This window comes from Schistocerca americana, chromosome 2 (assembly GCF_021461395.2).
Source record: "Schistocerca americana isolate TAMUIC-IGC-003095 chromosome 2, iqSchAmer2.1, whole genome shotgun sequence".
Taxonomy (NCBI): domain Eukaryota; kingdom Metazoa; phylum Arthropoda; class Insecta; order Orthoptera; family Acrididae; genus Schistocerca; species Schistocerca americana.
In genome coordinates, this window is record NC_060120.1 from 131785273 (window position 1) to 131800954 (window position 15682).

Genomic DNA, 15682 nt, shown 5'->3' on the forward strand with positions numbered 1-15682 from the left:
ACTTTTGTGTCCCTAACCCACCTACAGTTTATTGTGGATTGGTTGGTTGGTTGGTTTGTGGGTTTAAGGTACCAGACAGCAATGGTCATCGGTCCCTTGTTCCAAAACTTAAAAACACACACACAGAGTAAAAAACGGATAATGGAGACAACAGATGACACAGGACAAGAAAAACTCAGACAAAGAACAGACAAAACAAATTAAAATCACACAGAGTGTGACAGTGGTTGGCCGACCACAGAGGAAAAAAGGGAAAGCCAACCACCGAGAAACACATTAAAAACTCAGTCTAAAACCATAGGCCAAAGGCCAGAATCAACATAAAAAAACATAACAACCACTTAGATTAAATGATAAAAAACCCCTGCCCAAATAAAACGCAAAACTAAGTCCGCCATGGCAGAGTCATCTGTTAAAAGGGCAGGGTACGTATTAGGCAGTGCTAACGTCTGCCTGAGCACAGCTAAAAGGCGACACTCCAACAAAATGTGGACCACAGTCAAAACGAAGCCGCAGCGACATAGAAGTGGGTCCTCATGGCGCAATAAGTGGCCGTGCGTCAGCCGAGTGTGCCCAATGCGTAGCCGGCAGAGGACAACAGACGCCTTGCGGGAGACCCGCATGGACACCACACAGTCGTCGTCGCCTTGATAGGGCGAAGTTTGTTTGGCATGGGCAGGTTACGCCATTCAGTGCCCCATAGGTCGAAAATTTTGCGGCGTAAGATTGCCTGCAAATCAGTCGCCGGGAGGCCAACCTCCAGAGATGGTTTACTGGTGGCCGCTTTCGCCAAGCGGTCAACATTTTCATTGTCGGGTGTCCCAAGATGGCCTGGGGTCCACATAAAGACCACAGATCGGCCGCAGCGGGTAAGAGTATGCAGGGACTCCTGGACAGCCATCACCAGACGAGAGCGAGGGAAGCACTGGTCGACAGCTCGTAAACTGCTCAGGGAGTCGCTACAGATAAAGAAGGACTCACCTGAGCAGGAGCGGATATACTCTAGGACACGAAAGATGGCGACCAGCTCAGCAGTAAAAACGCTGCGGCCAGCCGGCAAGGATCGTTGTTCGTAATGGTCCCCTAGAGTTAGAGCATAACCTACCGGACCAGCAACCATCAAACCGTCAGTGTATACAACGCCAGAGCCCTGATACGTGGCAAGGATGGAATAAAAGCAGCGGCGGAAGGCCTCAGGAGGGACTGAGTCCTTCGGGCCCTGTGCCAAGTCGAGCCGAAGGCAAGGGCGAGGAACACTCCATGGGGATGTACACAAAGGGGCCCGGAAAGGAGGTGGAACAGGGAAAACCCCAAGCGCTGAGAGAAGCTCTTTGATGCGGACTGCGATCATACAACCCAATCAGGGCCGACGTTCTGGGAGATGGACGACTGACTGCAGGAACAGGAGATGATAGTTTGGATGCCCGGGGAAGCTACAAACATGGGCAGCATAAGCGGCCAGTAAATATTGGCGCCTTAACCACAATGGAGGGACACCTGCCTCCACTGGGTTGGTCCGGAAGGCACCAGTGGCAAGTCGTATTCCGCTGTGTAGGATTGGGTCCAGCACCCGCAGCGCAGATGGGGATGCTGAGCCATAATCCAGGCGAGACTGGATTAACGCCTGGTAGAGCCGTAAGAGGGTAGATCGGCCGGCGCCCCACCTGGTGTGGCTCAAGCATCGCAGAGCATTTAGATGCTGCCAACACATCCGTTTAAGCTGCCGAATATGAGGCAGCCAAGTCAACCGGGCATCAAAAACCACACCCAAAAACCTATGTGACTCCACTACAGCAAGAAGTTCACCATCAAGGTAAAGTAGCGGCTCCGGATGAACAGTGCGTCGCCAGCAGAAACGCATAATGCAGGTCTTGGCTGCCGAAAACTGAAAGCCATGCGCTACAGCCCAAGACTGCGCCTTGCGGATAGTGCCCTGCAGCTGAAGTTCAGCAGCTGCAATGCCAGTAGAGCTATAGTAAAGGCAGAAGTCATCAGCATAAAAGGACGCTGAGACAGACGTTCCCACCACCGCAGCGAGCCCATTAATTGCTATTAAAAACAGGTCTCCTGAACTCAGGAGGAACTATGGGAGGCCGCAACTTGCACACAGAAGGAACGAAGCGACAGAAAATTTTGTATGAAAATTGGGAGCAGACCCCGAAGACTTCAACCATGAAGCGTAGAGAGGGTGTGATGTCGCCATGTTGTATCGTATGCCTTCCACATGTCAAAAAAGACAGCGACAAGATGCTGATGGCGGGCAAAGGCCATATGTATGGCAGCCTCCAGGCACACCAGATTATTGGCGGCAGAGCGGCCCTTATGGAACCCACCCTGAGAGGGAGCCAGAAGGCCCCGAGACTCAAGTACCCAATTCAACCGCTGGCTCATCACCCGTTCAAGCAACTTGCAAAGAACGTTGGTGAGGCTAATGGGACGGTAGCTGTCCACCTCCAAAGGGTTCTTACCAGGTTTCAAAACAGGGATAACAATACTTTCCCGCCATTGGGACAGAAAGTCACCCTCGACCCAAATACGGTTGTAAGGACGAGGAGGCGTCACTGGCAGTCCACTGAAAGGTGTTTCAGCATCTGACAGTGGATGCGATCTGGCCCAGGAGCGGTATCAGGGCAAGCGGCGAGGGCACTGTGAAATTCCCACTCACTGAATGGAACATTGTAGGATTCAGGATGGTGGGTGTGAAAGGAAAGGCTCCAACGTTCCATCCGCTCTTTAATGGAGTGGAAGGCCAGTGGGTAGTTGGAAGAAGCGGAATTTACAGCAAAATGCTCTGCCAAGCTGTTGGTAATTACGTCGGAGTCAGTACAAACTGCTCCATCTAGTGAGAGCGCAGGGACGCTGACAGGGGTCCGATAGCCTTAGAGGCGTCGAATCTTGGCCCAGACCTGCGATGGAGACACATGGAGGCCAATGGTGGACACATATCGCTCCCAGCACTCCTGCTTGCATTGGCGGAAAGACAGCGGGCCTGCATACGCAGCCGTTTGAAGGCGATGAGGTGTTCTATAGAGGGATGGCGCTTGTGACGCTTAAGCGCCCGCCGGCGATCTTTAATCGCTTCAGCGATGTCAGCGACCACCAAGGCACAGTCCTCCGCCGAGTGGACCCAGAAGAACAGGGAATGGCAGATTCTGCAGCAGTAACGATGCCGGTGGTGACCGAGTGAACCACCGCATCAACGTCGTCATTAGAGAGAGGCTCAATAGGGGCAGTGGAGGAGAACAAGCCCCAGTCAGCCTTATTCATAGCCCACCTGCAAGGGCACCCAGAAGACTGACACCGAGGCAGTGACAAAAAGATCGGAAAGTGGTCACTACCACACAGGTCGTCATGCACTCTCCATTGAACAGACGGTAAGAGGCTAGGGCTGCAAATCGAAAGGTCGATGGCGGAGTATGTGCCGTGCACCACACTGAAGCGTGTGAAGGCACCATCATTTAAAATGGAAAGATCGAGCTGTGCCAATACATGCTCAACGGCTGCGCCTCGACCTGTTGCCACTGACCCACCCCACAGAGGGTTATGGGCATTGAAGTCGCCCAGCAACAAGAAAGGTGGCGGCAATTGCTCTATCAGCACAGCCAGGACATGCTGCGCGACATCACCATCCGGTGGAAAGTAAAGACTGCAGACGGTAACAGCCTGTGGCATCCACACCTGAACAGCGACAGCCTCTAAAGGTGTTTGTAGAGGGACAGACTCGCTGTGAAGAGAGTGAAGGACATAGATGCAGACGCCACCAGACACCCTTTCAAAAGCTGCCCGGATCTTATAATAACCCCGATAGCCACGGAGGGCGGGGGTTCGCATTGTTGGAAACCAAGTTTCCTGAAGAGCAATGCAGAAGAAAGGGTGAAGGCTGATAAGTTGTCGGAGCTCAGCTAGATGATGGAAGGAACTGCTGCAGTTCCACTGGAGGATGATACTGTCCATGGCTGAGAAAGATGTGAAGGGACTGGGGAGGCAGTTTACACCTCCTGGGCCCCTGCTGCTACCGAGTCACTACCTGTGCCACAGCTACCCATCGCGTCTGAGGGACTGGCGAGATTCAGGTCCTCAGCGGACGCCAGAATCTCCACCTCTTCCTCAGCTGCAGAATTGGAAGGGTGCGGTGGCACAGGTGCCACTGCAATGTCAGGATGCTTGGGAGCCGTTTTCTTTGACTGCTATGCACGCTGTGCCTTTGGTGGGTCTGGCTGGGAGGGTCTCACTGGGTCAGTCTCAGGGACGGACGACGACCGTGAGGCCCTACGACCAGCGACCGGTTGTTGCTTCGGAAATTTGCGGGTGTCCGCTTTGGCACTGGGCAAAGCCTGGGATGGAGGGCCCCAAGGGAACCCTTCCTGGCGAGAGTAGCCAAAGAAGTCTCATGCTTCTCCGGCTGGCGCTTGTGACACTGAAGCGCCCGCTGGTGATCTTTAATCGCTTCAGTGATGTCAGGCGACCACCAAGGCACAGTCCTTCGCTGAGTGGACCCAGAAGAACAGGGAATGGCAGATTCTGCAGCAGTAACAATGCCGGTGGTGACTGAGTGAACCACCGCATCAATGTCGTCATTAGAGAGAGGCTCAATAGGGGCAGGGGGGAGTAATGTCCCCGATGGTTGGGGTGGTGTTGCTCCTGAAGGAGGTGGAGCAGGAGCAACAGGGAGTGAAGTGCCCCCCACAACCAAGGGGGCCAGTGAATTCTGACAGAGCTGAGATCCAACTGTATGTGATGACATGGTAGATGTTCGAACTGGTGTTGCAGCAGCGGCGTAGGTCGACGTCATTGGTACAGGATGGAGCCTCTCATATTTCCGCCTAGCCTCGGAGTAGGTCAGGCGGTCCAGGGTCTTATATTCCATTATTTTCCATTCTTTCTGGAATATCCTACAATCCGGCACGCAGGGGGAATGGTGTTCTCCGCAGTTAACACAGATGGGAGGCAGAGCACATGGAGTATTGGGATGCGAAGGACGTCCACAATCTTGACATGTGATGCCAGAAGTACAGCGAGATGACATGTGCCCGAACTTCCAGCATTTAAAACACCGCATCGGAGGAGGGATATATGGTTTCACATCACAGCGGTAAACCATCACCTTGACCTTTTCGGGTAAGACGTCACCCTCGAAGGCCAAGATGAAGGCACCGGTGGCTACCTGATTGTCCCTCGGACCCCGATGGACACGCCGGACGAAGTGAACACCTCGTCGTTCTAGATTGGCACGTAATTCATCGCCGGACTGCAGAAGAAGATCCCTGTGGAATATAATACCCTGGACCATGTTTAAACTCTTATGGGGTGTGATGGTGACGGAAACATCCCCCAACTTGTCACAAGAGAGCAAACTCCGTGACTGGGCAGAGGATGCTGTTTTGATGAGGACTGACCCAGAGCGCATTTTGGACAAGCCCTCCACCTCACCGAACTTGTCCTTTAAATGCTCCACAAAAAACTGGGGCTTGGTTGACATAAATGATTCCCCATCAACTTGTGTACACACGAGGTACCAGGGTGAATATGCTCCACTGCCTTCTTTAGCCATACGTTCCTTCCATGGAGTTGCCAGGGAGGGAAATGATCTTGGTTCGTATTTCTTACCATTGAGGTTAGACCTCGATCACTTAGAGACTGCTGGCGGAGGCCCACCAGCGAGAGATGATGTATCAAGCTTCATTGCGGGCCATCCGCCCTGATGCCACCCACTCCAACCAGGGGCTCTCCCCACGGGCGCCACCTAGCCACAGCAAAGACCACCTGGCAGGATGGCCTTTGCCGGGAGTCCCGATGCCCCAGAGGGATAGGCATCTACTCCTCGGCAAACGTGGGGAGGTAGCAGCTCAGGCATCAGCAGTGCGATCCCTGTGTAGTCAGGGGGCTACCACCAAGAGGGTACATGACGACCCCACCACAACGGACTGGCTACCGTGCTGGATGCCGGGTGTCGAAATATCCATGTACATCACGAGGGCAAAGATGGAAGTGCACAATGGAGTGAATGTATGCTACCCGGAACACACTGCAGAGGATGTGGCCAGAAGCTAGATGTAAGACCAACTCCATGACAATATCGGGTGTGCCAGATCTTAGGGGAAGATGGATTTAAGATGCACCACGTAAGGCGTCCTTCCCCAAATGGCACGCACTAACGGAAAATTTGGAAAGGTAGTGGTCAAACCCCTTAGGGGACCATCACATTAAAGGCCGAAACAGTTGAGACTCCTTTTAGTCGCCTCTTACGACAGGCAGGAATACCGCAGGCCTATTCTTACCCCCAAACCCGCAGGGGGTTAATGTGGATTCTGAACCACATGTTGTTTCAGGTGACTCCTCAAATCAATGAGAGGTGAAAACTAGGTTGAAACAATGACTGAAATATTCATAGTCTGATCGAGATTTAATCCCATGACCTCTCGGTTTCCAAGTACACTGTTTACCACTAGACCACCAGGCATGATATGTATGTAGACAATTCACGTACAGATTTTAATGAGTGAGTTTGCAAGTATCATTGTATGTGATATGTTTGGCCATCTCATCTCATTCATTTGCACTGACTTAAAAGCTTGTTTTATTTACACTGCCAAGGGATTTGGAATTTTTTTGCTTTTGTTGTACTATGAAACCTTACTGCTTGCTGAATTTTATGATTTTATGTCAATGGGAAGTACCCTATAGGGTTTGATAAGCCAGTTCACGGGTATCGAAATATGTGACATGAATGGCCACAACTTTCGATTGCATCAACTTGGAAGCTTAAATTTGTATACCATCTTGATACATCTACCACTTCCTACAAAAAAGGGGTATTACAAGTTGGACAGAGAGCTAGATGGAGAACAAAGTGATCCTATAATGGTTAGGGTTTTTTGACTGAGATACAAAACCCTAAAAAGGAAAACACCCCACAGATTTTTTATAATAGGGAAATTAAATGCAGAATTATTTGTGTATCTGCTAATACTCAACAGCTGTTAAATTCATTTCATTGTTCTACAAGTGGTATTGTGATGTAGACCTGCCACAATGCTTTTTTCTTTTCAACAAACTTCACACAAGCTGCGAAACACCACCACTACTGTGCACCGAAAATATTGACTTTTATCTTACTTTTGAAAATGAAATTCATAAACTTTCGATCATGGCAAATGTTATCAAAATTATTGATCTGACAATTAGTAGAGTTTGCATTTGGGTGCTCACAAGCGTACTGTCAGATTTTTTATGTTCTTTATTACACAGGGCACTCGGCTAATGGTTCCCAAAATCTATAATGGGAACATATGCTATACAGCTGCATGTGGTGAATGCAGGCTTGAGAATGGCTTTTTCGAAATCAGCCAGTACTGCATTTTTTAATAGTTAAACATCCACTAGCCAGAGAGTAGCAGATTAAAGATTGTTCATTGGTATATACTTTCCCAGCTACAGTCCAATGATGGAAAGACAGAGTAACAAATAAAGACGAGTTAAGAGAAAGAAAAAGGGGAAGTTAAAAAACAGTACAACTAAGGACTAGGAGTGAAGCACACAAGGAGATGGAGAAAACTACGAAAAAAAAAGTAAACGTGTAAAAAATAAAGAAATACTACTAAAAATGTCAGGCTGACAATTATTCGTGATCTTAACCAATATTGTTGTTGTTGTTGTAGTGGTCTTCAGTCCTGAGACTGGTTTGATGCAGCTCTCCATGCTACTCTATCCTGTGCAAGCTGCTTCATCTCCCAGTACCTACTGCAGCGTACATCCATCTGAATCTGCTTAGTGTATTCATCTCTTGGTCTCCCTCTACGATTTTTACCCTCCATGCTGCCCTCCAGTAGTAAACTGGTGATCCCTTGATGCCTCAGAACATGTCCTACCAACCGATCCCTTCTTCTAGTCAAGTTGTGCCACAAACTCCTCTTCTCTCCAATTCTATTCAATACCTCCTCATTAGTTATGTGATCTACCCATCAAACCTTCAGCATTCTTCTGTAGCACCACATTTCGAAAGCTTCTATTCTCTTCTTGTCTAAACTATTTATCGTCCGTGTTTCACTTCCATACATGGCTACACTCCATACAAATACTTTCAGAAACAACTTCCTGACACTTAAATCAATACTCCATGTAAACAAATTTCTCTTCTTCAGAAACACTTTCCTTGCCATTGCCAGTCTACATTTTATATCCCCTCTGCTTCGACCATCATCACTTATTTTGCTCCTCAAATAGCAAAACTCATTTACTACTTTAAGCGTCTCATTTCCTAACCTAATTCACGCAGCACCACCCGATTTAATTCGACTACATACCATTATCCTCGTTTTGCTTTTGTTGATGTTCATCTTATACCCTCCTTTCAAGACACTGTCCATTCCGTTCAACTGCTCTTCCAAGTCCTTTGCTGTGTCTGACAGATTACAATGTCATCGGCGAACCTCAAAGTTTTTATTTCTTCTCCATGGATTTTAATACCTACTCCAAACTTTTCTTTTGTTTCCTTTACTGCTTGCTCAATATACAGATTGAATAGTATCGGGGAGAGACTACAACCCTGTCTCACTCCCTTCCCAGCCACTGCTTCCCTTTCATGTCCCTCGACTCTTATAACTGCCATCTTTCTGTACAAATTGTAAATAGCCTTTCGCTCACTGTATTTTACCCCTGCCACCTTCAAAATCTGAACCAAGATTAATATCTCAAAATCATAAATTTATCACATGAGGCCTTACCTGAAAAACCGGCCAGCAAAGGAGAAATTAAAGGATTGGCTTTCCCACCATGATAACATTCCCGGTCACTGACAGTTGGGTATATGGCAGTTTTTGACTCAAATGAAGATGATAATTTTGCATCCTTCTTATTGGCTGGTTCTTATTTCCCTGTTCTATATAATGAAAAGAGACGTGAAAGGGAAGTGCTTCAAGGCATGGAGAAAGGAAAATAATGCTCTTTAATTAAAAAAAAAAAGAGGGAACAACAATGTTAGTTGATTCTTCTGTTGCTGCTGGTAGGACAACTTCATATTTATGTTCATCATAACTTCATATTTATAAATGAAAAGCACATAAGTGTTGACATTTTATGGTGTCGTATTTCAAAGATACAGATGAGAGTTGCAGCTTCATACTGAAATAATGTCATGTAACGTCAGGATTTGGTCCAAAACATGGAAACACTGCAAGACGTGCTTCCCTGAACATGAATACAGTTGTTTGCCAAGCATGGTTGACTGTTGTATTTGACCATGAGCGGTACCTGTGCAATGTTCTCTTAACATTTCAAGTGTCAGTTGCAGTGAGAACTGTGCTGGCATAAACTGTTGCTAGCACACCGCTCAGCAAAGATGTAGCGAGAAGATCGATAGTAGGCGATGGATCAAGCACACCTATCAGGAGAGAGGCCAAAGACAGACTCGCAACCAACATGCTGTCAACACCCTCATCGCTGCAAGTATTTAGATCGCTGCCACTGACTGGAGGGCTCTGTTTTCCTCTCAGTTACTAGCTCACTACCTCAGTCACTAGCTCAGTCTCAGTCATTAGCGCAGCCGCTCAGTCACTGACACACCACCAACTCGCACTCCAATTTGGCATCTATCATTCATGGCATAGCGGGACTTTTACTTCACTAGCAGTGAGGCTAATGAGGACTAACATTGAAGAGCTTGTAACACAACACAAGGAGCTGTAAAAGTTTAAGTATATACAGAATCTTGTTAATACATGTGTGCAGTTGTGTTGTAGAAAAAGGAGACTGGCCACCAAACAACATCCTCTTCTCTACTGTGTCAACAAGGACATGGGAGTGACAATGAGGATAACACAGTGCAGACTGAAGATAATCAACTTGGCTGAAGATTTTGCTTGCTTCTGTTGTGTTTTAGCTTGCAGGGTGCACATTTCTATTTGCTGAATTATTGTTGTGATCTTGTACATATTCCGTAGAACTAATCACATTTCTCTTTTCAGAGGCTCTGCTTGTTTTTGCTATAATGTACATGTGTAAACCATGAATTCCCCACCCCCTCCCCCCTTGTCTCAGTTGCAGACAGCCAATGTGATGGATCTAACACAAACTTTCAGTTTCAGAACCAACAAACTGCTACGCTATTGAAGATGGAACAACAACTGCTGGCTGCAAAAGCTGTGTCAGCAGCACAAGCAACCAATCAAACAGCCCAACACGTGCCGTCGACCAGCATACCACCATTTTTTTCTGGCCATCATGTGAACTTCCAGTTAGACAGGTTCCTCAGTAACTTTGCTTAATCATGCCACATACAGGGTGTATATGTGGACAAGGAAAAAAATTCCCGGATTTTTCCCAGATCTCCCGGTTGAAGATACACTTTCTCCAGGGTGAAAATACACTTTTTCATGTTACGAAAGTATAAATTCGTATTCCACCAAATACCGCTTATTACTCTCCGATGCATTGAAATCGAGATTGCGATGCGCTTTTGTAAGCCAGTCATAGCTCATGTCATGTGATCTCGCCAGCCGATGACAGCGGATATTCAGAGCATAGGACACGTGATGTAGTCAGCCAATAGCAACATCATTGTTAAGTAGCGCGAACACACAAATAGGTAAAGTTAATATAAACAGTGCTGCTGCAAGAAAAGAAAAGCTTTCAGATATGGTATTGGTCTCTACGATTTGTAAGCTGCAAGAGAAGCTAAGCTTCCACATATAATGTTGATCTTTTTTGGACGTTTTACACTTTAAGATACATCACACAAATGTGCCAGTAAAATTTTAATGCCGTCATTAATCTCTGATCTTCTGGGCTGGAAATTCTTCCAAATGGATTGTCATCAAAGAGTTGATTTTTAAATGAGTGTCACACGCTCTGTGATTTAAGAAATTCATCGTACATTCTTGCACATAGTTCATCTTGCGTAAAAGGAAATTTACTTTGAAAATAACGCTTTTCAAACCACAGTTCGCAATATTTTCCCGCGATCTGTTAGAAATAGATTTGTTCCGGCAAATAAGAGGCGTCACTGTGCTTGTGCAGCTGCGATGACGTAGGAAGCCCGTATGTGTGAAACATTAAAAGATCTTACATCATGTCATAAAAGAAACAAGACATCAGAGGATACTCCAAGAGCGTCGGAATTTCGTGAACCATACTGCGACGAATAATTCGCCTTGCAGTGTACATACGTATGTCCAGATTGCCAACGAAGCAGGCCTCGACCTGATGTTAAGCTCTTCAGTGTGGTGTTTGGGATGTCAGTTTTCTTGGAGTACGAGTACTGTATTATCTCATGTTGAGTTCTTTATTATGGCACAATGCTATATGTGCTAGAAGATGAAAACGTGCATTTGAAATGCAGCGAACAGTTGAAACTAGCCAATAGTGTGGTAAACACTTCATTTCAAATAAATTGGCTGTCTCAGCGGAAAAATAGATCAAAAGCCAGATTTCTGCAGCAAAACGACAAAAGTAACTCCATTATTCTGCAAGGCAATTAATGCTTGACTGTCAGAATGGTGGAAATAAAATCTGTAATTACGTGAATGTATTTTAATTCACTTGATAGCTCCCAGCCACAGAAATCACTTTGTTTTCATTTGATGTGAGAGCAGTAAATGAAGAGCAAACAGCAAAATAACTAAATGTAAACAAGGATCACGTGAAGACTAGCCCCCCCTCTGCACTACAACTTACGACACTCAGACTCCTCTGCGTATCAGCCCCTGATCTACGATATTTCAAACCGAGGCAATAGTAGACCCGTTTAGTTATCCAGCGATTATTCTCTGGTTAGACGTTCGTACAACACGTTTTCCGCGCTACTCCCACAATATAACCTAGCGGCTGCTAGTCGGGGACTATACAACTTGCCCTTTCTAGATTAGCGATCTGACCAAAATTTTCTTTCAAAATTTCATTTTCTTGGATACACCGAGAAGATATTACGTAATCTTTCTTACCAGTTAATCTTGTTCGTCACTTATTTCCACTCTCGTAATCTGAATCTATGGACTTCGCTAGTAATTTCAACAACACTGATCATTCGCATACCCAATCAATCACATAAACAAACAGCAGTTGGCATTCACCCGTTCGGCTTTATTCCACTGAACTCGTATAGCCCCGCCCCTTTTGTCTGCTGGAAAGTTTATTTCTAGATGCGATGAGGATTCCCCTGGCAGAGACATCACGTACACTATGCATGCATTCAAAAATCAACTTATGATTCATTCAGAAATCAACTTAGAATGTGTTCAAAAATTTTCAAAAACCAACAGGGATGCGCTTCAAAATCATTTGAACAATCGATAGACCAACGTGCACTCGATGCTAGGCGCTTCCTTAAGAATATGAGTTTGCCCCCGCCCCCCTCGAAATTTCCTCCCGGTTCATATACCACGGTTTGCTGCCAGCAGCAACATTTCTGTAGACAGAAGCGGGAGAAGGTACAACTCATACGCGACTTAACTGCGCATGCACATGAGCCCGCCCGTAACTGCTTAAATGGATCTAATGCAAACAGTTGTGACGTCACGAACATCGGAGGTAATTTTGCTGTTGGCAGACACTTGTATGAGCTCTGTGTTTTTATTATATGGCGCATTTCCTTTGCAATTTTAGTTTTATTCTCTCGTTCATGTAATGTTGTTGCAGTATTATTCTGCAGTGGTGGGATACAGTTATATCCTTTGTTAGAGTATCAGTTCTTACCAGTCAAAACTACAAAAAATTAACTGAAAACTAAGGCACGAAAAATTCCCGGAATTCTAAAAAATTTCCGGGTTTTTCCCGGTTTTCTCCCGGATGAAAAAATTCCTGGGTCTTTCCCGGATCTCCCGGTTGTCCCGGGTCGTATACACCCTGCACATATGAACAGTTAGGCTCACCACACCTTTTTAAATCTAGCAAGCACCTCACTGCTTACAACTGACAGGAAATTCCAGAGCTCAGACAGTGTAGTTTGCCTGCCACTTACAAATCTCATACTAGGACAGTGAATTTTACTGTGTTGAAATCAAGAGACAGTGAGAACATATTCAGTTTAGAGGGCTTTGATTTGTTTTGAATTAGCATCCAAGACAATGTATTTTCAGTATCAGCTTTTGCACCACAAGACAATGTCGCTAGTTTGCTTAACTATTTTCAGAAGGAATGGGAAAAAGCTAGTAACTTTGTAGCACATGGCACACTGAAAGACAATGCATGGCCTACGTTTTTCTGGGCCCACTCCACACCAACTGCTTTAAGAGAAAAAGAAGCCAGTGAATTAAAGAATTGCAAGATAACAGTGTAATTGCTCCCATACAAGTTAGTCAATGGGCAAGTCCTCTTGTTTTGTTGCCTAAGCCTTCTGGTTGCATTCGCATTTGCGCTGACTTCAAGTCTACAGTCAACCCACAGTAGTTGACACTTACCCATTACCTTGCCCTGAGGAACTCATGGACAGACTTGGTGCAGGACATTACTTTTCCACGATAGATTTGCATGATGCCTACTAGCAAATTACATTGGATGAAGAATCACAGAAAGGTTGTTGTAAATACACACTTAGAACTGTTCAAGTATTTGCATTTGCCCTTCGGCAGCACTTCCGCATACATCATTTTTCAACGTTACTTGGAACAACTGACTGCAAAAGTGACATTTTGTTCAAACTACGTTGATGGCATTGTTATCTCAGGTTGTACACCAGAGGACCACATTGCCAATTTGCGTACTCTTTTTTGAGTGTTGTCAGAAGCAGGGCTCAAATGTTGTCTCGAAAAGTGTGACTTTTCCAAACTGAACTATAGTACTTAAGCCACGTGATAAACAGTCAAGGGTGTGCACCTCCTCCAATCTCATTTGCTTGCAATCTGTGACCTACCCGTTCTTCTCAAAGTATCTGAAGTGCCATCAGTAATGCAAGATGACATACTACATTTGGCTCACATACCGAATGCCACTCAGATCGAGGCTCCATTGCATCACAAAAATGTACCTTTTGTGTGGACTAAAGACTGTCAAGACGCATTTCAGAAACTCAAAAATGCTTTGCTTGGTGACAGATGTTTACTGCATTCTGACCCTGCCAAGCCAGTAGTTTTGCAAGTTGATACTCCTTCCTACGGAATCGGCACCGTGCTTTTGCACAGAATTGGTACACAAGACTGACCTATTGCTTTTGCCTCAAGTTGCTCTCTCAAATACAGTGCAATTATTCTCAAATAGAAAAAGATCCTCTCACTATTGTGTATGTAGTAACCAAATTCCATCACTATTTATATGGTTGCAAGTTCTATTTACTGACAGATCACAAGCCTTTCCAGTCCTCGTTTCATCCGTCAAAGCCAGCTCCTACATGCATTGCTCAAAAATTGCAACGATGGGCTTTGTTGCTTTCGCAGTGTCAGTACAAAATTGTGTACACACCTACAGCAAAGCATGGCAATGCAGATGCTATATCTCGCCTTCCCCTTGGCCGAGACTCTGATTTTGATGACCCTGCCGCATCTTGTTGCCAAATCAATGCGCAAGACTCTGAATTGCTAGAATCTTTTCCCCTGCACTACAGAAAAATTGCACATGCCATGAAAGTGGACCCTGATCTGAAGACGTTGTTGCATTACATTCACACGCCTTGGCCTCATTCATTGAACAGTATCCAGAACTCAGTTGTTCGGCTGTATTTTGTACGTCGGCATAATCTTTCTGTTCAAAGGATGTGATTCTAGTTCAAAATGATAGTGGACAACCGTGTGTGCTTATTCCTGATGTGTTGCAATTGCTCCATCAATGACATTGGGGACTTGTTTGGACTGAACAGTTAGCACCATGGCACTGTACCCGGCAGGGCACAGACACCCCTATTAAACAGATGACGTCACAATGTCACGCATGCGCAGAAAACCGATCCACTCCACCACAAACATTCTCAGCTTGGCCTAAGACTCTATCACCATAGCAACGAGTGCACATAGACGTTGCAGGACCATCTCGCAACAGTCGTTGGGTTAGACACTGGACTCGCATTCGGAAGGACGACGGTTCAATCCCGCGTCCAGCCATCCTGATTTAGGTTTTCCGTGATTTCCCTAAATCACTCCAGGCAAATGCCGGGATGGTTCCTCTGAAAGGGCACGGCAGACTTCCTTCCCCATCCTTCCCTAATCCGATGAGACCGATGACCACGCTGTCTGGTCTCCTTCCCCAAACCAACCAACCAACAGTCGTTGGCTCATAGTGGCAGACTCTTGTAGCAAGTTCCCCTTTGCAGCGTCTATGACTTCTACCAAATCACGGAGCACCATTCAAGCTTTGTCCTCCATATTTTACACAAAAGGTTTGTCAGAAGTTCTTGTATCAGACAACAGACCACAGTTCACTTCACCTTATTTTGAACTGTTTTGTGAACGAAATGGCATTCAGAATGAGATTTTCACTCTGCAGTGGAGTGTGCGCTGATATGAAACTTCCTGGAACATTAAAACTGTGTGGCGGACCGAGACTCGAACTCGGGACCTTTGCCTTTTGTGGGCAAGTGCTCTACCACCTGAGCTACCCAAGCACGACTCATGCCCCGTCCTCACAGCTTTACTTCCGCAGGAGAGCTTCTGTGAAGTTTGGAAAGTAGGAGGCGAGGTATTGTGAAAGTAAAGCTGTGAGGACGGGGTGTGAGTCATGCTTGGGTACCTCAGATGGTAGAGCACTTGCCCACGAAAGGCAA

General features: G+C 46.2%; 1 protein-coding gene across 8 annotated transcripts in view; it reads right to left on the reverse strand.

Moving 5' to 3' along the window:
- Positions 1–15682, reverse strand: part of LOC124596644 (choline-phosphate cytidylyltransferase A-like) — a 133343-nt gene that overhangs the window by 57694 nt on the left and 59967 nt on the right. The gene's annotated exons all lie outside the window — the stretch shown is intronic.